This window comes from Microcaecilia unicolor, chromosome 8 (assembly GCF_901765095.1).
Source record: "Microcaecilia unicolor chromosome 8, aMicUni1.1, whole genome shotgun sequence".
Lineage (NCBI taxonomy): Eukaryota > Metazoa > Chordata > Amphibia > Gymnophiona > Siphonopidae > Microcaecilia > Microcaecilia unicolor.
In genome coordinates this window covers 64,569,833-64,591,403 of record NC_044038.1, presented here as the reverse complement: position 1 = coordinate 64,591,403, position 21,571 = coordinate 64,569,833, and the positions used below count along the sequence as shown (strand labels likewise).

The 21,571-nt window shown below is 43.8% G+C and overlaps 1 protein-coding gene across 4 annotated transcripts in view; it reads left to right on the top strand.

The window, feature by feature from the left end:
* Positions 1-21,571, top strand: part of LOC115475558 (heme oxygenase 2-like) — a 117,688-nt gene that overhangs the window by 56,418 nt on the left and 39,699 nt on the right. The window contains exons 1-2 of one of the 4 annotated variants that reach the window (XM_030211363.1): positions 9,547-9,646; positions 9,754-9,828. The exons of 1 other annotated variant lie outside the window; for it this stretch is intronic. The gene's annotated coding sequence lies outside the window, so the exon portion shown is untranslated. 2 more of the 4 variants (XM_030211364.1, XM_030211365.1) reach the window with 2 other exon arrangements.

Genomic DNA, 21,571 nt, shown 5'->3' with positions numbered 1-21,571 from the left:
AGTGCTAAAACCTGTTGTTTCTTTCTCTATAATATCACCAAATTTCACCCTTTCCTTTCTGAGCATATTACCAGAACCCTCATCCACACTCTTATCACCTCTCGCTTAGACTATTGCAACTTGCTTCTCACAGGTCTCCCACTTAGCCATCTCTCTCCTCTTCAATCTGTTCAAAATTCTGCTGCACAAGTAATATTCCACCAGTGTCATTATGCTCATATTAGCCCTCTCCTCAAGTCACTTCACTGGCTTCCTATCCGTTTCCGCATACAGTTCAAACTCCTCTTAAGTACATAAGTAATGCCACACTGGGAAAAGACCAAGGGTCCATCGAGCCCAGCATCCTGTCCACGACAGCGGCCAATCTAGGCCAAGGGCACCTGGCAAGCTTCCCAAACGTACAAACATTCCATAAATGTAAGTGCATTCACTCTGCAGCTCCTCAGTACCTCTCCACTCCATTCACTGGGTAAATCTCTCTGTACTCTTCTCCTCCACCGCTAACTCCAGACTCCGTTCCTTTTATCTTGCTGCACCATATGCCTGGAATAGACTTCCTGAGCCAGTACGTCAAGCGCCATCTCTGGCCGTCTTCAAATCTAAACTTAAAGCCCACCTATTTGATGCTGCTTTTAACTCTTAACCCTTATTCTCTTGTTCAGAACCCTTATTTTATCATCCTCACTTTAATATTCCCTTATCTCTTGTTTGTCCTGTTTGTCTGTCCTAATTAGATTGTAAGCTCCGTCGAGCAGGGACTGTCTCTTCATGTTCAAGTGTACAGCGCTGCGTACGTCTAGTAGCGCTATAGAAATGATAAGTAGTAGTAGCAGTCCAAAGGGCAGTTTCTCTTCAGCAGGTGTAACCAGAGAGATTATTGTTCAGTGTGTAAAACACTTTTAAATCCATAGGACAACGAGGTGTGAGTCAACTCATTAGAAAAGACAAAGGGTGACCGACTTGTCCGGAAACAGAGTATAATGGGGATGTGAGCTTCACCCTGATGCCAGCCTGGGCAGCGAAGGTGGGCTTCAGGTGAAGCTTAGCTTGCCCAGGCCGGGTCAAAGGGAACACCGGACAGGTGCTGGGAATGCTGGGCAGCAGAGTCACCTGCAGACAATCCTGATCAGGATTGGCTGGCAACTTTCAATTGAGCTGTGGTGGGAAAGAATCTGCCTATCAGATCCTTCCTGTTCCTTGGTGGGGAAGAGCTGCAGGTGAGTTTTTTTTAAGACGGGACCTCCATGGAGCAGGGCTTTTCCAACTCAGAGGAGTCCTGTTTCCCCTCCTTCCCCAGCAGTTGACAAAGTTGAGTTTGTCACAGCTTGTGGGGGTACCCATCTTTTGAAGTAGACCTTAATATTCTCCCAGCAGTCAATGTTAGGTCTATGCTTGCTCTACAGAACTAGAGGTCTAGGCCTGTACCTTGCTCCAGCTGGTATGCTGGAGTTAGGGATAATTTTGTATGGTTACTGTGTTGACCTCCTAGCTAGGCATGGCAGGAGGTTCATTGATATTTGTTGCACTTATTCATAGCTCGGGTAAGACAGGTTTCCACCAACAGGCTAAGCTGCTGCCAAGTATTTTCAATAAATGTTATGTTTATCTTGTTGTCTTGTTTATTGTTGTTTGCAAGGAATGTGATTGGTCTCACATCCCCTGTTATAGGAAATGAGAACACAGAAGTTTTGATATCACAGTCTGAAAATAGACTATTAAAGTATGTTTACCCTTGATCAGTTTCACACCCTTTTGTTTTTCTAGCTTGAAGTTTGAGTTTCTTTGGTATATAAAAGATGTTCAATTTTCTTTGGGGCTTATTTTTAAATTTTATTAATATCAGTTTCACTCTGAGAATCTGCATTACAGCTTCAGATTCATTTATTCATTATCTCTGGTTATGAATCTAAATAGGAGAGGGAAGAGCTTAGTGGAAGAGTAGCTTGGTGCTTAGCGCAATGGGCTAAGAACCAGGAAAGCCAAGGTTCTAATCCCACTGACATTCCTTATGACCTCAGGCAAATCACTTCATTTGCCATTGCCTTCTAGGAATGGAGACAGAGAAATGGTACAACTTTAAATACTATTAGAAAGGTTTGAGCTAAATCCAAAAACAAGCAAAAATAAAACTAAATCCTGTTATTTCTCCAGAAGTGGATTGAAAGATGGGCTTGTGTGTGTTTTCCTGCCACTTGAATTCTGGAGTGCTTTTAACGTGAAGTCTTGTGGTTTGACCTACAGGTCTGGACAGAGAGCAAATCTGCTCCAGGCTTGTAGGTATCACAGTGTGATAACAACAACCGGGAAGTGGATTGTTCACTACCATTACATATCAATTGCAAAAATCAACCTGTTCAAACTATTACTAGCAATATGAGACTATAGTTTCCCCAAAACTGAGGAAAGGACCTCAGATAAGCAAGACTTAAGTTTGGTTGCTGTGGGCTTATGCCAGGCTCTAAACCCCTCCTTAACATTTCCAAAATTGAATTTATCTTCATGCTTCTGTTTTATTTTTGGCTTTTTCATAGTGTATGTATTTTTTACAACTTACCTTATTCTTTGATATGAAGAAAATTTTGTAAGGAGCAGCATGGATTTAAGCAGCAACCATGCCTGTAAACGCCATACTCACTTCTCGTAAATGTGTCAGTTGACACACACTTGCATAAAGGACCATGTTCCTTCTGTGCACTGTTCTGTGAGTATACACAAATATTTGATGGTACATCCTTTGTAGGTGGGATTCACATTTATACATGCACATATAATATAGTATTTTACAATGCACATTCGTTAAAGTCTAGGTGTATTTATCAGTTTTATGGCTAGTGTAAATGATCGCTCCTAACATATAGGCACGTTTTAAACTATCATGCTAGAATAGGCCCTCCCTTTATAAAATTACCCTCAGTGTGCATCCAACATTTCTATATCACTTAGTAAAACAGAAAAAGCACACAAGGACCTTCAAGACTGGGACAATAGATTGAAGTTTATTCAGAAAATGACTCAACATGGGCTGTGTTTCGGCGAGAATCCGCCTGCATCTACAAAAATAACATAAAATATATATATATAATATATGTAAGGTAACATATCATACATCAATAAAAATTCACAATTAAAAATTAAATTCCCGGGTGAGTAGGGGGGAAAGGGGGGAGGGAAAGGGGTTGGTTGGGGGGGAAGTTTATATAAAACAAGTTATGATTATTGTGTTCCTGTAACAATGTGTTTTTCTTTATTTTGCAATAAAAATGATTTAACATAAAAATTAAATTCCCATGGGTAACTCACATACAAATAGGTAATCACATAATAACATATATTTACATTTAATATTATAACTGTGATAGTAAAAGAAAACATAAAAATGCAATACTATCTTATGAACATAAAATTAAAATATGAAATATACATATCAATAAAATAATAGACAAATTAATCTTTAAAACAGAAAGCTGAATTGAACCACCATATCTTGCCACAAATGTCCCAAATTCTTTGTTATGTCTTGTTGGAAAATAATGGGCAAAAAACAAAAACATAAGTAAGAAATCTTCGAAATAATGACATACTACAAATGCCAAATCTATCTTGAGGAGTAAAAGATGTGCAATCCTGTGGAAACTAGCAAGAACATGCTTTCAGAGGGTGTTCACCATCAACAATAAATCTTTAATGACGTATCATACGCACACTACAGAAGAACATGCTTTCAGAGGGAGTTCACCATCAACAATAAAACTTATAATTACTAAGTATTGCTACACTGGGACAGACCAAAGGTCCATCAAACCCAGTAACCTGTTTCCAACAGTGGCCAATCCAGGTCACAAATACCTGGGAAGATCCCAGAAAAGCTCAATACATTTTACGATGCTTATCCCCAAAATATGCAGTGGATTTTCCCCAAGTCAATTTAATAATGGTCTATGGACTTTTCCTTTAGGAAGCTGTCCAGACCCTTTTTAAACTCCAGAGTTTAATTACATGTTAAGTGAAGAAATATTTTCTCCGATTCGTTTTAAATTTACTACTTTGTAGCTTCATCGCATGCCCCCTAGTCCTAGTATTTTTGGAAAGAGTAAACAAGCGATTCACATCTACCCGTTCCACTCCACTCATTATAGACCTCTAGCATATCTCCCCTCAGCCGTCCCTTCTCCAAACTAAAGAGCCCTAGACGCTTCAGCCTTTCCTCATAGGGAAGTCGTCCCATCCCCTTTATCATTTTCATTGCCCTTTTCTAATTGCACCCTCTGAAAGCATGTTCTTCCGTAGTGTGCGTATATCATTATTTAAAGTTTCATTCACATATTATACACCAAATGTATCTACATCAATAATGGAAACAAAGACTGCTGTAGGCTAAAGAGTCTGTCTGTAGCGTGCGTATGATATGTAATTATTTCAAGTTTTATTGTTGATGGTGAACGCCCTCTGAAAGCATGTTCTTCTGTAGTGTGCATATGATATGTCATTAAAGATTTATTGTTGATGGTGAACGCCCTCTGAAAGCATGTTCTTGCTAGTTTCCATTTGATTGCTTATCTTTTACTCTTCAAGATAGATTCGGCTTACTCATTATTTTCCAAGAAGACATAACAATGAATTTGGGACATTTTTGGTAGGATAGGCAGCAGTGTATATGGTGGTTCAATTTAGCTTTCTGTTTTAAAGAGTCATTTGTCTATTATTTTATTGATATGTATATTTCATATTTTAATTTTATATTCATAAGATAGCATTGCATTTTTATGTTTTCTTTTACTATTACAGTTATAATTTCAAAGGTAAGCAAATGTTATTATGTGATTACCTATTTGTATGTGAGTTACCCATGGGAATTTATTTTTAGTGTGAGCTTTTATGATGTATGATATGTATCTTACATATATTTTATATATTTTTAATGTTACTTTTGATAACAGCGATCATAACATGATCGGATCTGATATTAGCTTTGAAGTAAGTATACATAGGAAATCAAATACATTAGCGTTTAAAAAAGGAGAGTATGATAAAATTAGAAGAATGGTGAAAAGAAGAGGAGCGGCTGCGAAGGTCAAAAATTTACATCAGGCGTGGATGCTGTTCAAAAACATCATCCTGGAAGCCCTGGCCAAATATATTCCGCGTATTAAAAAAGGAGGATGGAAGACCAAACGACAGCCGGCGTGGTTAAAAAGTGAGGTGAAGGAAGCTATTAGAGCTAAAAGAAAATCCTTTAGAAAATGGAAGAAGGAACCGACTGAAAATAATAAGAAACAGCAAAAGGAATGTCAAGTCGAATGCAAAGCGCTGATAAGGAAGGCTAAGAGGGGCTTCGAAAAAAAAGATTGTGTTGCAGGCAAAAACATATAGTACAATTTTTTTTAGGTATATTAAAAGCAGGAAGCCGGCAAAAGAATCAGTTGGACCACTAGATGACCGAGGGGTAAAAGGGGCGATAAGGGAAGACAAAGCCGTAGCGGAGAGATTAAATGAATTCTTTGCTTCGGTCTTCACCGAGGAAGATTTGGGTGGGATACCAGTGCCGGAAATGGTATTCGAAGCTGATGTGTTGGAGAAACTTAATTAATTCTCTGTAAACCTGGTGGATGTAATGGGGCAGTTCTACAAACTGAAGAGTAGCAAATCTCCTGGACCGGATGGTATTCATCCCAGAGTACTGATAGAACTGAAAAATGAGCTTGCGGAGCTATTGTTAGAAATATGTAATTTATCCTTAAAATCGAGCGTGGTACCGGAAGATTGGAGGATGGCCAATGTAACGCCGAATTTTTAAAAAGGTTCCAGAGGAGATCCGGGAAATTATAGACTGGTGAGTCTGACGTCAGTGCCGGGCAAAATGGTAGAGACTATTATTAAGAACAAAATTACAGAGCATATCCAAAAGCATGGATTAATGAGACAAAGTCAACATGGATTTAGTGAAGGGAAATCTTGCCTCACCAATCTACTACATTTCTTTGAAGGGGTGAACAAACGTGGATAAAGGTGAGCCTGATGATATTGTGTATCTGGATTTTTAGAAGGCATTTGACAAAGTACCTCATGAAAAACTCCAGAGGAAATTGGAGAGTCATGGAGGTAGTGTTCTATTGTGGATTAAAAACTGGTTAAAAGATAGAAACAGAGAGTAGGGTTAAATGGTCAGTATTCTCAATGGAGAAGGGTAGTTAGTGGGGTTCCCCAGGGGTGTGTACTGGGACCGCTGCTTTTTAACATATTTATAAATGACCTATAGATGGGAGTAACTAGTGAGGTAATTAAGTTTGCTGATGACACAAAGTTATTCAAAGTCGTTAAATCGCGGAAGGATTGTGAAAAATTACAAGAGGACCTTACGAGACTAGGAGACTAGGCGTCTAAATGGCAGATGACGTTTAATGTGAGCAAGTGCAAAGTGATGCATGTGGGAAAGAGGAACCCGAATTATAGCTATGTCATGCAAGGTTCCACGTTAGGAGTTACGGACCAAGAAAGGGATCTAGGTGTCGTTGTTGATGATACGTTGAAACCTTCTGCTCAGTGTGCTGCTGCGGCTAAGAAAGCAAATAGAATGTTGGGAATTATTAGGAAAGGAATGGAAAACAAAAATAAGGATGTTATAATGCCTTTGTATCACTCCATGGTGTGACCACACCTCAAATACTGTGTTCAATTCTGGTCGTCGCATCTCAAAAAAGATATAGTGAAATTAGAAAAGGTGCAGAGAAGGGCGACGAAAATGATAAAGGGGATGGGACGACTTCCCTATGAGGAAAGGCTAAAGCGGCTAGGGCTCTTCAGCTTGGAGAAAAGGCGGCTGAGGGGAGATATGATAGAGGTCTATAAAATAAAGAGTGGAGTGGAACAGGTAGATGTGAAGCGTCTGTTTACGCTTTCCAAAAATACTAGGACTAGGGGGCATGCGATGAAACTACAATGTAGTAAATTTAAAACGAATCGGAGAAAATGTTTCTTCACTCAACGTGTAATTAAACTCTGGAATTCGTTGCCGGAGAATGTGGTAATGACGGTTAGCTTAGTGGAGTTTAAAAAAGGTTTGGACGGCTTCCTAAAGGAAAAGTCCATAGACCATTATTAAATGGACTTGGGGAAAATCCACTTTGTGGGATAAGCAGTATAAAATGTTTTGTACTTTTTTTGGGATCTTGCCAGGTATTTGTGACCTGAATTGGCCACTGTTGGAAACAGGATGCTGGGCTTGATGGACCTTTGGTCTTTCCCAGTATGGCAATACTTATGTACTTATGTAGGTGGATTCTCATCGAAACACAACCTGTGTCAGGTCATTTTCTGAATAAACTTTCATCTATTGTCCCAGTCTTAAAAGACCTTGTGTGCTTTTTCTGTTTTGCTTTGGTTGATGTAGTTTCCATTCCTTTTTCTTCTTTTGTTTATATCATTTAGAAACCAGTGAATGAAACATTCACAAAATGCACAGACACACTCATGAATGTTCTTGTTCATTAGTGGTTTTGAACAGATGAATTTTTGTGTAATTGATACATAACAGCATCTTGGCTTAAGCCATATCCTGATGGGGCTCTGGGAACAGATCATTAAAGACCAGATAACTTTTTCTCTCTGCTTTAATACCGCCGGAACAGCGCAAAAAATTAGCTTGCCAGTGCTCAAAGGAAATGGTATGCAAATTATATGCACACAGTTAAAACGAAAACGAGGGGGAATGTGCTTGGCACATGCACAGAAGAGATGTTTTAAGAATATGGCGTAGGAACAGCAAGATTGGATTATAACAGTTGGTGGTAAGCCTAGCTCCTGTGCACATGCGCCAGGCAAAACCTGAATGAGAAGCACACATTGGCTTCTGTTTTCTGCGCCTTTAAACATGAGATTTTCATGGTTTTTTTTTTTAATTGGAAGGCTTTTATATTTAAATACAGGAAACAGATGCCAATGTGTGCTTTCACTTTCGGATTTGCTTAGACCCGTGTACATTTGTTTCTCATTACTGGCGCTTGGGCTTCCTTCTGCGTCCCAATTTTGTATAAAAATGTACAGATTTTAAAGAAAGAATTAGGAGAAATCCTCTCTTCAAATACCCTCTGAGCTGGCATAATTTGTTAAGGCGTTAAGGTGGCTTTGTTTTGTGTGCTGTTCTCTGAGCATTGGGAGGGAATAGGAAATGACCTCATTAGCATGCGTTTGACTACATTAGCATGCTGTTTGCACTAATCTCTGCCACGCTCGTTTCCCACCCAGAGTGTCTGATCATTCTGCACTCACTAAAGTGGGTGCTAGTTCGTCTCTAATGGCCTCTAGCACCCACGTTTGCTTCTGAGCATCGGGACACAAATGAATAACCATGACATAAAAAATTAGAAAAGCTCTGCTAGCAGTGAAAGGACATAAATGGAAGCTTGTGAGGGAAATGTTTTCCTTTCTCGACTCTACGATTTCGCTGTGGACCCTGGGTGCGCAGACACAGCACCAGCACTTTCATGACACACAGTATGAAGGCGGACACACTTGTACTTAGCATCTTAGAACTTTCTAGATGGGTACAGATAGAGGAAGGGAGGGTATCTGTACCCTGAAACTTCCTGAGAGAAGGAACTGAATGGCCCCTTAATGCACAAGGAGCCAGGAATCCTTAATCAAGGCCTCTTTCAGCCATTCAGATTCTAATGTAAGCCTCAGGTATCGGCTTACATTTGATTTTCAAGAAAGGGATTCATTGTACTTTTTATAAAATGACTTAGGGTGTTGAATAAACACAAACTAAGAATCTACGTAAACAAATTCATGGGCCGATGATCAGAAGCAAGCGCAGGCGCTAGAGGCCATGAGCGCCGGACTAGTGCCTGAGTTTGCCTGCGTCCCAGGATCACAGCCGTGAAACAAGTTACGTTAAACCCCACCCAGCACATCCCAGGATGCACCGGGCAGGGCGGGGCGCTGCCATTTTGAGGAGGTGCCAGCAGAGGAGGGAGAGCGTGCTAGTCTCTCCCTCCTCCAACTTTGAGGCAGGCCATGGGGGGTGCTGGTGCGGGTATGGAGGGCTAGTGTTGGGATTGGGGGCTAGTGGTCCCACTGGACCATCAGGGTTTTTTGTAGTGTTTGTGGGGTTGGGGGGGGGGTCCACACAGGCCTTGTATTTCTGGGGGCAGGGGGCAGGCTTAGGTTTGACAGATCCAGGAGAAAATCCCAGACCTGTCAATCCTCTTCTGCTGTTTGACAGGTCTGGGCTTTTTTTTTTTTTTTTTTTTAGGCAGCCAGTCCTGTCAAACAACTTCTGCAGGATTGTACCCTATGATCAGAGCTAATAGAGTGCCTAAATTTGCATGCTATTAGCTCTGATCATAGTGCTGGTCCCACACTAATTTTAGAGCACTGTTTGGAACAGAACAGAGCTTCTGATCATCTGCACTTGATTGAGTAGATAGCAACATGTACCTCTAGCACCAGACTTCAAACAAATTTCTGATGCATTTTTGTCAATTCATCACCTACAGCTGACAATTAACAGCTGCCATTAACTAGGCTAAAGAATGTAACCTATCAGGGTGGGTGAGCTCAAAACTGGGACACTCATGATCTGATGTATTGCAGGCAGAGGAAGTTGGATTAGGTGCTCTGAAGAAGCAAGAGTGGATTACTGCAAAAAGTAACTTGAAACCTAGGCATTAAGATTGTTTTGAAGAGGCTGTCTGAAGTTCTACACTCAGAGATCACCTGAACTTGATACTTCATCCTGCTTTTTGTTTCCAACAGGTCTTTAACCTCTGAAAGGAGCAGTGACAGAGGCCAGGAGGAAGGAAAGAAGTCTGAAGGAATGTAGACACTTGGGTACAGTACTGATTTATAGAATATACTGTGCTTGGGAGGCTGATCAAACTCATCACTGTGAGCGCTCTAAGAACATATCTATAGAAGGGGAACTTTGAAGGGAACATCGCTGGCTTATCACTTCTTAGTGTTTCAAAGACCATTTTATCAAACAGTGTTTGTTTCACTTTTATGTAAGTATTTATTTCTTTATACAAATTATCTGTATTTTATCTGGTGTATCTAGAGTACAAGAATAGAAGAATATCCTGATGGTTAGAGCAATGCGCTGAGAACCAGGGAAGTCCAATTCAGATCCTGCTGTTGCTCCTTATGATCTTGGGCAGATCACTTAACCCCCCCCCCCCTCGGGGGACGGGGAATATCTACTGTACCTGACAGCCTGAGCTACTACTGAAAAAGGCCCGAGTCCAGTCCAAAATCCCTTTCCTTTCTATTCCCATAATTTCTGTGTGAGTGTACATGAGTAGTAGTACAATGTCCACATCTGCCATAGAATCCCCTTCCTAATGAAATCTTGTTTTCTGTAGTGGTGTCTGTTTGCACAGCATGGTATAGCCCTTACACGTGGCAAACTGTACTTATCTCAGAGCGCTTAGAGGCTGAGATTCAGCACAGGGAGATAGTGACTTTCTGAGGGGGTCTTGCCGGAGTTTTGCCGCATTATAGTACTGACGGTCTTAACCTGGACAAAGCTTTAACTCATGCATTTCTTTTTGAAATGGATTAATTTTTCCTCAGCTGCTAGTGATAAGCTGAAGTATCACGCAGTGGATATAGTGGTTGGGTTGAGGAAGGCCTTGTGTCGTTGGGATTTGTTTTGTGTCCTGGAATTAGCAGACTCTCTGTGAGAGCGATTGCCCCCTCCACCTCACACAGTCTGTTCTCCTGCCCCATCTCTCCTGACATAATTGTTCTGGGTAGATAGAATTTTGTATGAAGGAGAAGAGTGTCTCACAAGTGCAGAACTGACAGAAGTGGCTATTGAAACCTTTTCATGTCCATTTGGATTGTAAAAGTTTATTTGTTCAAGGTGAAAATGTCCACATGTACTTAAGAGCATCCTTATAAGTGCATATATTTTGTCAGTGAAGAGGGGCCCAGCTAGACCACTAAACTGAAATAATTTGAAAAGCTGGGTGGAACTAGAGGATATAAATTGAGTTGCAGGATTGTAGACTTAGGAGGAATATCAGGAAATACTTTTTCACAGAGAGGGTGGTGGATGCCTGGAATGCTCTCCTGATGCGAGTGGTAGAGACAAAAACAGTGACAGAAATAAAAAATGAGTGGGATAAACACAGAGGATCCCTATATGGAAGAGAATGGAATCAGAACTTAAATGACCTAAAGGCTGTCAATGTGTTATGATAGGCAAGAGTGGTGCTTAGAAGGCAACTCCAGTAGTGGTGAAGTAAGGATACTGCCGGGCAGACTTCTGCGATCTATGTCCCATATATGGCAAGGCATAAGAACATAAGACTAGCCATACTGGATCAGACCAATGGTCCATCTAGCCCAGTATCCTGCTTCTAACAGTGGCCAATCCAGGTCATAAGCATAGGAGCCAACTTTTCAAAATTATTGGGGGTACTTATTTTTTTTTTTTTAACAGGTGGTGCATTTCTCCCCCTCCCACGCCCCCTCTCCTCAGAGTTCCAGACTAGAATCCCTCCCTCCATCCCTCTTTCCTCAGAGTTCCAGACCCTCCCTCCCTCCTTCCTCAGAGTTCCAGACCCCAATCCCTCCCTCCTTCCTCAGAGTTCCAGACGCCCCTCCCTCCAAGTTCCAGCCCCCCTCCCTCCGAGTACCAGACCCCCCTCTGAGTTCCAGCCCCTCCCTCCCTCCGACTTGAGTTCCAGCCCGATCTCTTCTCCCACTCCCACAACAGTCCTTTGCCTGCCCCTCGCCTTCCTGCATGCCGCCCATAACTTAAAAGTCATCTTACCGGGGTCCCGGCGGCAGCAGTAGTGAAAAGCGAGCACGAGCAGACTCGGAGAGTCGGCGCTTCAGCCTGTCTTCCCTTCTCGTTGCTCTCAGCTTTGCCTCTGGTCCTGCCCTTGTGGAAACAGGAAATGAGGGCGGGACCAGAGGCAGAGCTGAGAGCAACGATAAGGGAAGGCAGACTGAAGCGCCGACTCGCCGAGCCTGCTCGTATTAACCTTTCACTACTGCTGCCGCCGGGACCCTGGTAAGATGACTTTTAAGTTATGGGCGGCATACAGGAAGGTGAGGGGCGGGCGAAAGACTGTTGTGGGAGTGGGAGAAGAGGTCGGGCAGCGGACTGGCTCCTGGGGAACTTCCGGTTCCGATGGAGAAATATTGGGGATGCTCAAGCACACACAGCATCCACGGAGTCGGCGCCAATGGTCATAAGTACCTAATAGAAACCTAATTAGTAGCACCATTCCACGCTACCAATCCCAGGGCAAGCAGTGGTTTCCTCCATGTCCATCTCAATAACAGACTACAGACTTTTTCTTCAAGAACTTGTCCAAACCTTTTTCTAAATCCAGGTATGGTAACCACTCTTACTACAGATCAGGATGGGCTGCAGTGGGCTTTTATGACAACTCCAGCAGTTGGAAAGTAAGGCCGGTGCCAGACAGGCTTGTATAGTCTGTTCCGAAAATGGCAGACAGATCAGGATCAAGCATACGTATTTTATATCACATTTACATCTGGTATGAGTGTGGGTATTATGCTTCTCTATTAGCAAGGTGGTGTGATATTGTGGCATTATATAAAACTGCCTATATATGATAGGCATGGTAACACATTGCCAACTGCTCTGGTTGTGATGCCAGTATTTAATGATGGAGGAGTGTAACCTGCACAGTGGTGGGTGCAGCTATGGCAGACTGGATGGACCTTGCAGGTCTTTATCCACCATCATTTACTGTATATAAGTATATAAGTGTTGCCATACTGGGACAGACCGAAGGTCCATCAAGCCCAGCATCCTGTTTCCAACAGTGGCCAATCAGGTTACAAATACCTGGCAAGATCCCAAAACAGAACAGTATATTTTATGCTGCTTATCCTATAAATAAGCAGCGGATTTTCTACATCTTAATAATGGCTGGACTTTTCTTTTAGGAAGTGATCCAATCCTTTTTTAAACCCTATTAACCTAACTGCTTTTACCACATTCCTTGGCAACGAATTCCAGAGTTTAATTACACGTTGAGTGAAAAAAATATTTTCTCTGATTTGTTTTAAATTTACTACTTTGTAGCTTCATTGCGTGCCCCCTAGTCCTAGTATTTTTGGAAAGAGTAAACAAGTGATTCATGTCTACCCATTCCATTCCAATCATTATTTTATAGATCTACTACTACTACTACTTAACATTTCTAAAGCTCTCTCATATCTCTCCTCAGCCGTCTCTTCTCCAAGCTGAAGAGCCCTAGCTGCTTTAGCCTTTCCTCATGGGGAAGTTGTCCCATCCCTTTTATTATTTTCATCACCCTTCTCTGTACCTTTTCTAAATCCACTACTGTGTTATTGTGAGTGGATAAAGGTAAGTGATAGGTATGATGAGAGAGTACAGATCCAGAGACCTAGTGTTTTCCAGATTTTGCATCAGAATTGTTCACTGTTGATACGGAACACTTGATGCACATTCAATGAAAGCTTCAGTAGTTGGAGAACAAGGCCAGTGCCGGGCAGACTTCTACAGCAAGGACAAATCAAGATCAAATATGCATCTGTAGTATCATATCATACCTTATGCTATGAGTTCATCTTGTTTGGGCAGACTGGATGGACCGTGCAGGTCTTTATCTGCCGTCAACAACTATGTTGTAACTTCTCTTCCCAGTCTTTTCAGCTATGTTAAGGTAATACTATCAGGGACTGTTTTAGGAACAAGTATATAATTTGCTCAGGCAGTGGTATACCAAGGACAGGGGGTGGGAGCAGTCCTTCCTGGATGCAGGCAATAAAGGGATGCATTGTGATGTGGTTGGTGGGAATCCCTGAAAACTCCTAACATCTCTCCCTCCCCTACAGCTGATTCAGTCTCTTCCCCCACCCCACCCCATGTGCTTTCGAAACATTTCAATTCTTCGCCAGCTGTGAGTAAGGACTCATATGCACTGCTTGCACAAGCATATTCTTCTCTTTGATGTGGTCCCGCCTATGTGGAAACAGGAATTTATGTCAGAGGGAAGGTCCTGGGGCCATTGTGAACACTGCATTTGAGTTGCTGCTGATGAAGAACTGAAGTGTTTCAAAGGTACACAGTGGGGGTGAGGGGTGGAGGGAGGGGTTGAGAGACCGGATTGCCGGTGGGGGAGGGAGAGGTACCAGGTGGCATGTGGAGCTCTCGTGCCCACCTGCTCCAGGTGTCAAATATACTAGACTAGCCGTTAAGTCCGTTAAAACGGGCAAGATTTCCAGCAACCCTCCTCGCCGCCACTCCCTCCCCCCTCCGTGCCGGGCTCCCTGCACTGACCTGACAGCGCCTCTCACCTCCGTGTGAAAGCGCTGCAGGCAGCAGCAGATCCCTCTGCTGCTGCCTGCAGCGCTTCCACTCGGAGGTGAGAGGCGCTGTCAGGTCAGTGCAGGGGCCCTGATACGGAGGGGGCGGGAGCGTCGGTGGGGTTGGGGGGGAGGGTGGAGGTTGGTGCGTGCGATGTTCGTTTCCAGGCTCCAGCGGCAGTGTCCGACAGTCTGACTCCGTTTCCCTCTCTGTTCCGCCCTCTGACGTCATCACGTCTTGACGTGAGGGCGGGACAGAGAGGGAAGTCTCTACTGCGCATTTTAAGGTGAGTCGGTCACTTGCCATTTTTTTTAAATTTCTTTATTTATAATTTTAATTACATACTCAAGGATAACCTTGTTCAGAAATGCAAGTCAAAATAACATATCAATCCAAACACTTCCATGTCTTATTTATCATCATTAATTCTGCGAAAATCAAATAATTAAAGTGTTTATACAATCATAATAATTTAAGACCTTTCTTAGACCTCAAATCCTATGCAGGGGAAAAAGAGTTAGAGAAGATTACAAGAAGAAAAAAAAATATCAAATTTATAAGAAAAAGCTGCATTATTCCAGGATATATGTCATTTCACTTGTTTCAATTCCAAAAACAATTTAAGTTGGTCCAGTGAAAAGAAAGTATATTTTGTTTGACCAAGTTTAATTATACACTTGCAGGGATATGCGAAAAAAAAGGAAGCTCCTATATCTATTGTCCTCTGTTTCATAGCAAGAAACTGTTTCCTTTTTCGTTGAGTAAGTTTAGTGACGTCTGGATAGATCCAAACCTTAGAGCCATAAAATTGAGCTTTAAGGTTTTTAAAATAAAGCCTCATAATAGTATTGTAGTCCTGCTCAAAAACCATTTGTACTATCATAGTAGTTCTGTTCATTATAATATCTGAGGATTGTTCCAGAATATCAGAAATATCTTTATCAGAGCCATTTTCTCCACTTCTAGACCTAGGAATTGAATATATTTTATTTAGCGGGGGTATTGCCTCTGAAGGAATTTTCAAAATTTCTATCATATATTTCCGGAAGGTATCTATCAGAGTTTCCCCCACTACTATAGGAAAATTCAAAAAGCGGAGATTTAGGCGCCTTTTAAAGTTTTCAATTAATTCAATTTTTCGTCTGATATCCACAGAGTCTTTAGCAACACTTTTGAAGTCTTTTAAAGCATCCACCTATTTTTGTATTGATTGGACTTGCGTTGTTAAGTCATTTTTAACAGAATCTACAGTTTTATGCAGTTCTTCAAATTTAGTATTAAGATTAAGTACATCACCAGACGTCTTTTGTAGTGTTATAGTAATGTGGTCCAACATCACCTTAAGCGTCTTTAGAGTCACCTCCGAGGTCTGCGCTGTGGAAGGGGCACTTCTCTCAGCGCCCCGAGCCGTCGGTTGCATGCCTGGGTCCTCACTAGAAGCCCCTATTGATGCATCTCCAGGGTCGATGGGGTTTCCTGCCAGGACTGCCCTCGACACTGGGCTGGGAGGGATCAGTGAAGCGGATGGTGGAGACAGGGAGACTTCCTCTCCCGACGGGGAGTCCGCTTCTCCGGACACCCCCGCAATGGGATCTTCTCCCCGTGAGAGCCTGGAAACACCGGGGAAGAAACGGTCCAGGGACGTTTGAGCCGGTGAGGAGATTGAGGTAGGTGCAGGCGCTAGTCTCAACACCCCTTTTCGCTTAGAATGATGCATTTCAAAAACAAGAAGAAAATCTTAAGCTCAAAGTCTCACAGGAGCGTCTTCAACAGCCATCCAGTGCGGCAGCCATCTTGATTCCCCCAGCACTGCCCACTTGCCATTTAAATGTTTGATATGCCACTGTGACCACAACTTGCTTCTAGCATCAGAATGACAGTCTTTATTCTGCCGGATAAAGTCTGCAGGAAAAATACAATCTATTTGCTATATGGTGTAGTATACTGTCGTCTTTTGAGTCCTGTGTGTGCAATATTTGGATCTGGATTTCAGACCTATTACGTTTTCCAAATCCAAGCTCAAAGCAAATTATATTCAAGTACATTAATTATTGGCTTGCAGTTTTGTTGTCCCTGAGGCAGTGGAGGATGAAGTGATTGGAGGCCTCATTTCTCAAATTCATAACCTGCTTCTCTAACCACTGAGCTCCTGTGCCCTGGCATTGTACACTGTGTGTCCTTGGCATTATTCCAGGCCCTGACCTCGATGAACTGCAGCAGATATTCTTGCCACAATTTTGCGCAACTGTGGAGTGTAGAATTGGCTGCACTCCGAGGCTGGATGGCTGGCCTTCCCACCATCCCCTGAGCCTCAGTGAGCCTGAGCCCTCCCCAGCCTATAGCAAAGGCAAGCAGGCTGGCTGACTCCCCCGCTGCCCTCCCCAGGCCTACCTGAATACACCCTGGTGGTCTAGTGGCCTCTTTGGGGGCAGGAAAGAGCCCTACTCTTTCCTGCCTGCCTCCTGCTGCTGCTGCTGCTGCTCATGCCACCGCTTTTTCAAAATGGCCACCGAGACTTCAAGCGGTAATCTCTTGAGTCTGCCACAGAAAGTCTTGGCGGTCATTTGGAAAAAGCGGTGACACCAGCCCAGACTAGCGGCAGCGGTCAGGAAAGAGTGGGGTTCTTTCCTGCCCCTAAGTGGTACTCCCCTGCAGCTCCTACCTCACGGGTGAGTGCAGGGGTGGGCTGAAAAAAATATTCATGGCATGTGGGTGCAGGCAGGGAGGGAGCTGTTAAAAAAAAAGTGGATGCTGTGGGTGGAGTGAAGGGGCTATAAAATAAAAAGGTGGATGCTATATGTGTGGAAGGGTAGGTGTGGAGGTGTGTGGAGGGAGAGGGCTGTAAAAAAAAGGTGGATGTGGGTGGAGGGAAGGGGCTGTAAAATAAAAGGTGGATGCTATGTGTGTGGGTGGGGGTGGGTAGGTGGGAGACAGGGCTGTAAAAAAGTGGATGCTATATGTGTGTGAGGGAGGGGCTGTAAAGGTGGATGCTATGTGTGGGTACAGGAAGGGGGCTGTAAAAACTATGGATGCTATGGCTGCTGGGAGGGGGCTGGAAAAATATAGATCTGTGTACAGGGGGCTGTAATATTGGTTAAATTATGACAAACTTGCAGAATTTGCACATTTTGTGCACAGAATTTTGATTTTTTTTTTTTTTTTGGCACAGAATCTGCCTGATAATGATTTGCCTGTGTCAGGCCTTAGCATGTAAACAAGAGACAGAATCAGTGTAGGACACTGTGTTTGAATCTGAGATCCTTAATTGGATCAGTATGAAAAGCAGTTTCACAGGAGGATTAAGGATACGACTGCTCTCGTGTCATAGGTGTCTCTGTCCTCTTCAGAGGAGGTCCCTGACCTTGAGTTGTGCATTTTTATATTTCAATGATTTTTATTGATGAACCGTCATAATGTACACGACATGTCAATCAAATATTTCAACAGTCACCAAACAATAACTCATATAATTCTATCAAAACCAAAGCCTTATCATCACTTTTCATTAATTTCACCCACCCCTTCCCCCATCCCGCACAACCGTGTGGATTAGCAATTCAAAATATAACTTCTCCCCTTCGGGGGGGGGGGGGAGAGTAATCCAGAGGGCCTCCCATCTAGCCCTAAACCGGACTCCAGGGACACTGTCTATTTGTTTGACCTCACATCTGTCCACCCTCATCTGCTGAATCATTTGGTACCTCCACCATTGCAAGGAGGGGCCCGAAGGGGAAATCCAGAACTTCAAAATGGTGTTTATCCCACAAAACACAGCTATCCCCATAAAACCCTTGAAACCCACCGGAGGGGTTGATGTGTACGTATATCGGTTAAAGAGAAGCAGTGGGTGCAACACCTATGAATAGCCCCATGGGTCTTCTACCGCCCTAAGCAGACCCCTCCAGAACCGATTCATGTAAGGGCAAGATCAGAACATATGTCCCAATGTCGCCAGACCTCCTCCACATTTCAAACAAGATCCACTCTCTGATATTTTCACCCGAAAAGCTCTGCGCGGAGATATATACAACCTTAAGAGGAACTGATAAAGTTTTTCACGCTGAAAAATTGATAGCCATTGCGAGTATAAATTCTTAATGCATGCCTTGCACATTTCTGCAGAGATCTCAATGCCGAGATCATTTGACCAACTTTTTGCCAGCTTGGCATAATCCAATTCAGCCATGATGTCTTTCAGCTGCTTGGTGATGAAACCGTAACGGTACCGACTGCTGCGAGCCCAATGAGTAAGCTTCTGATAGTATATCAGAAATGTCTTCCGTAAAATCCGTCCACATCAAGGAGGAGATACAATGATGTAATTGGAAAGTAAAATAATGCCCCGGGGAGATCCCATACTGTTGAATCAGTTGAATCATCTAAAACTTGGGCAAGATAAATAATACCCTTTTTAGCCCATAAACCAAACACACTGGACCCCCGACCCGGGGGAAAAGCTGGATTATTACAGATAGAGAGCAAGGGGGAGGATCTAGATGATAGATGATGTCTCCGGCATAGCCAGCGCCACATAGCCCTCATTGCAGCCAGTAGTGGGTGACGACGGAAAGTCTGCCTGGGCAAACCACCCCCCCCCCGAGTGAAGGAAATGACTGAAATGAACTTCTGGGAACAACGATGTTTCCACGGAAGTTAATGAAAACTCTGCAGTACCTCTAAACCAGTCATTTATGTGTTTCATTGTGCACGCCATCATAAGAGACTGAATACTCAACAAGCCCATTCCTCCACTCTCACGTGGTTTAACCAATACATCCAGGGGAGGTCTAGGGCGTTTCCCTTTCCATAGATAAGACTGAATTAAATGACCCAAAATCCTCTCATCTAAAGAGTTGCACGGGGACAGAAATGCGACCCATCCCCGCCGGAATCAAACCCATCCCCGCTCATCCCCGCTAGAATCGAACCCGTCCCCGTGAGTAATCTCCTCCATCCCCGCCCATCCCCATAAAAAAAGGAAGTATAAAGTACTGAGTGGAGTGGACAGGAGGCACACAATGCAGAGTAATACATTTAAAACGAATCAGAGAAAATATTTCTTCACTCATTAATATACTGAATCTTAGAAAAAGGGCAATAAATGCATAAAACAAACTGAAGTTTTTTCCACACTAAAATAGAGAGAATTATTGGTCACCCAAACAGCACAATGCCCTCAACAAAAGAAACAAGTGAGTATGCTAATGCTTTAGCTGCAGTGAAACAGCTCACGAACAGCCAGTTCCCACCATGAGAGAAATAAACTGCCTATCCTATATAATAATTTGCACCATGAACGTTCCATGAAGCTGGCTGGGCCCGTGCCTCCATTCTGATTGGCTGTGCCTGGGACTGAAGCCTCGGATGACGTCATCCAGAGAGCCCAAGCAACAGCAGTGCAAGTCGACCTGCAGCTCGCCAGCCCGCACGCCAACGCCAGCCCGCCCGCACAGCAGCGTGAGTCGACCTGCAGCCCGCCCCGTAAAAACAAATAGCACAGAAACCACCAGCTCGCCCGCCTGCTGCCAGTCAAAAACGGCACCCACAGCAGCCGGAAAGAAAAACAAAGGACTGACAATCCAACAGAAACCACGCCCGTTGCCCGTCAGAATGAAAGCCAAACAATCTGTACAACACACACACATACAGGGGGAAACCTGAACTTGGAGGGAGGGAAGGGGGGGCCCTGAAACTCGGAGGGAGGGAGGGGGGGAGACCCTGAAACTCGGACGAAGGAGGGGGGAGACCCTGAAAGTCAGAGGGAGGGAGGGGATGACCATGGCACTCAAACAGAGGGAGGAAGGGGGGCGACAACCCTGGAACTGGGAGGGGGGATACTGGGAGGGAGGGGGGGACGAGGACCCTGGAACATGGAGGGAGGGAGAAAGAGGGCGGCCCTAGGACACACTCTCATTCTCACACACACACACTCTCTCACTCTCTCACAGACACACTCGCACCCAGTCTCACTCTCTCTCTCACACACATTCACTCTCCCTCATACAGTGACTATCACACACACTCTTTCAAACAAACACACTCCGAGGAAAACCTTGTTAGCGCCCGTTTCATTTGTGTCTGAAACGTGCCTTTTTTACTAGTACACATATAAAAAATAAAAGTAGTCAGCTGAGCTCACCTCTGTGCAGTTCTCTTCTGTGGATACCGAGGTCTGGCAGTGCCTGGAAGACTCACTACATACAACTTGAGCAAATCTCCTGCACGTGTTGAACTTGAGTTGAGACAGAGAGAGACCCGGGTGAAAACGTGCAAGTGCTTGTCAGGGACGTCCTTTTTTTTTTTTTTTAGATTATGGATGAAGGGAATCTAAGTGTTAAGCGCTCAAGTCCTACCTTCGCTATGCCTCCAACACCCCCTTGAAATTTGGCCGTCTTTGCGATGGAGCAGTTAAGGATGCCCAAAATTGACATTTCTCCAAGGAGGACATCCACGCCTTTGCTATGCCTCCAACCCCTTGAAATTTGGCCGTCCCTGCGATGGAGCAGTTAAGGACACCCAAAATGGACGTTTCTCCGAGAAGGACATCCATGCCTTTGCTCTGCTTAACACCCCCCTTGGTATTTGGCCGTCCCTGTGACGGGGCAGTTGAGGGTGTCCTTCTTTTCACACTGGAGGAGAGCTTGGTTTCCGCCCACTAAAACAAAGATATATGCACGCGTCCCCACGGGAATCCCGCCAGAACATCCTCCATCCCCACGGGAATCCCGCATGTTTATTTCCGTCCCCGCGGCACTCCTGCTGACCCAGAGGGGATTCCCGCAGGATCCCCACAAACTCCATTCCCGTGCAGACCTCTACTCTCATCCTTCCGTAACAAAAATAGGGGCAGTTGCTGAAACACGTATAACCACTTAGGTACCACAATCATATTAAACAACGCGATCCGGCCCCATAACGACAAGGGCACAGACTGCCATACTGCTAGGTTTCTGCTTAGTCATTTCAAGCAAAGGATTTACATTAGCCTTATATAAAGAAGTCAGGTCCCTAGTGAGAAAGACTCCCAAATACTTCAGGGCCAAGTCTTTCCACCGCAGAGGGAACCCACCCTTCCAGGAATGTTGCAAGTCTGCCTCAAGAGCCAGAGCACACAATTTTTGCAAGTTCAAAGAGAACCCTGATAAAGCTCCAAATTTATCTATAAGTGCCAGAGCCGATTGAAGAGAACTCTCCGGATCAGAGAGAAGGAGCATGATATCATCCGTATATGCCAGAGCAGCTATCTCATCAGTTCCC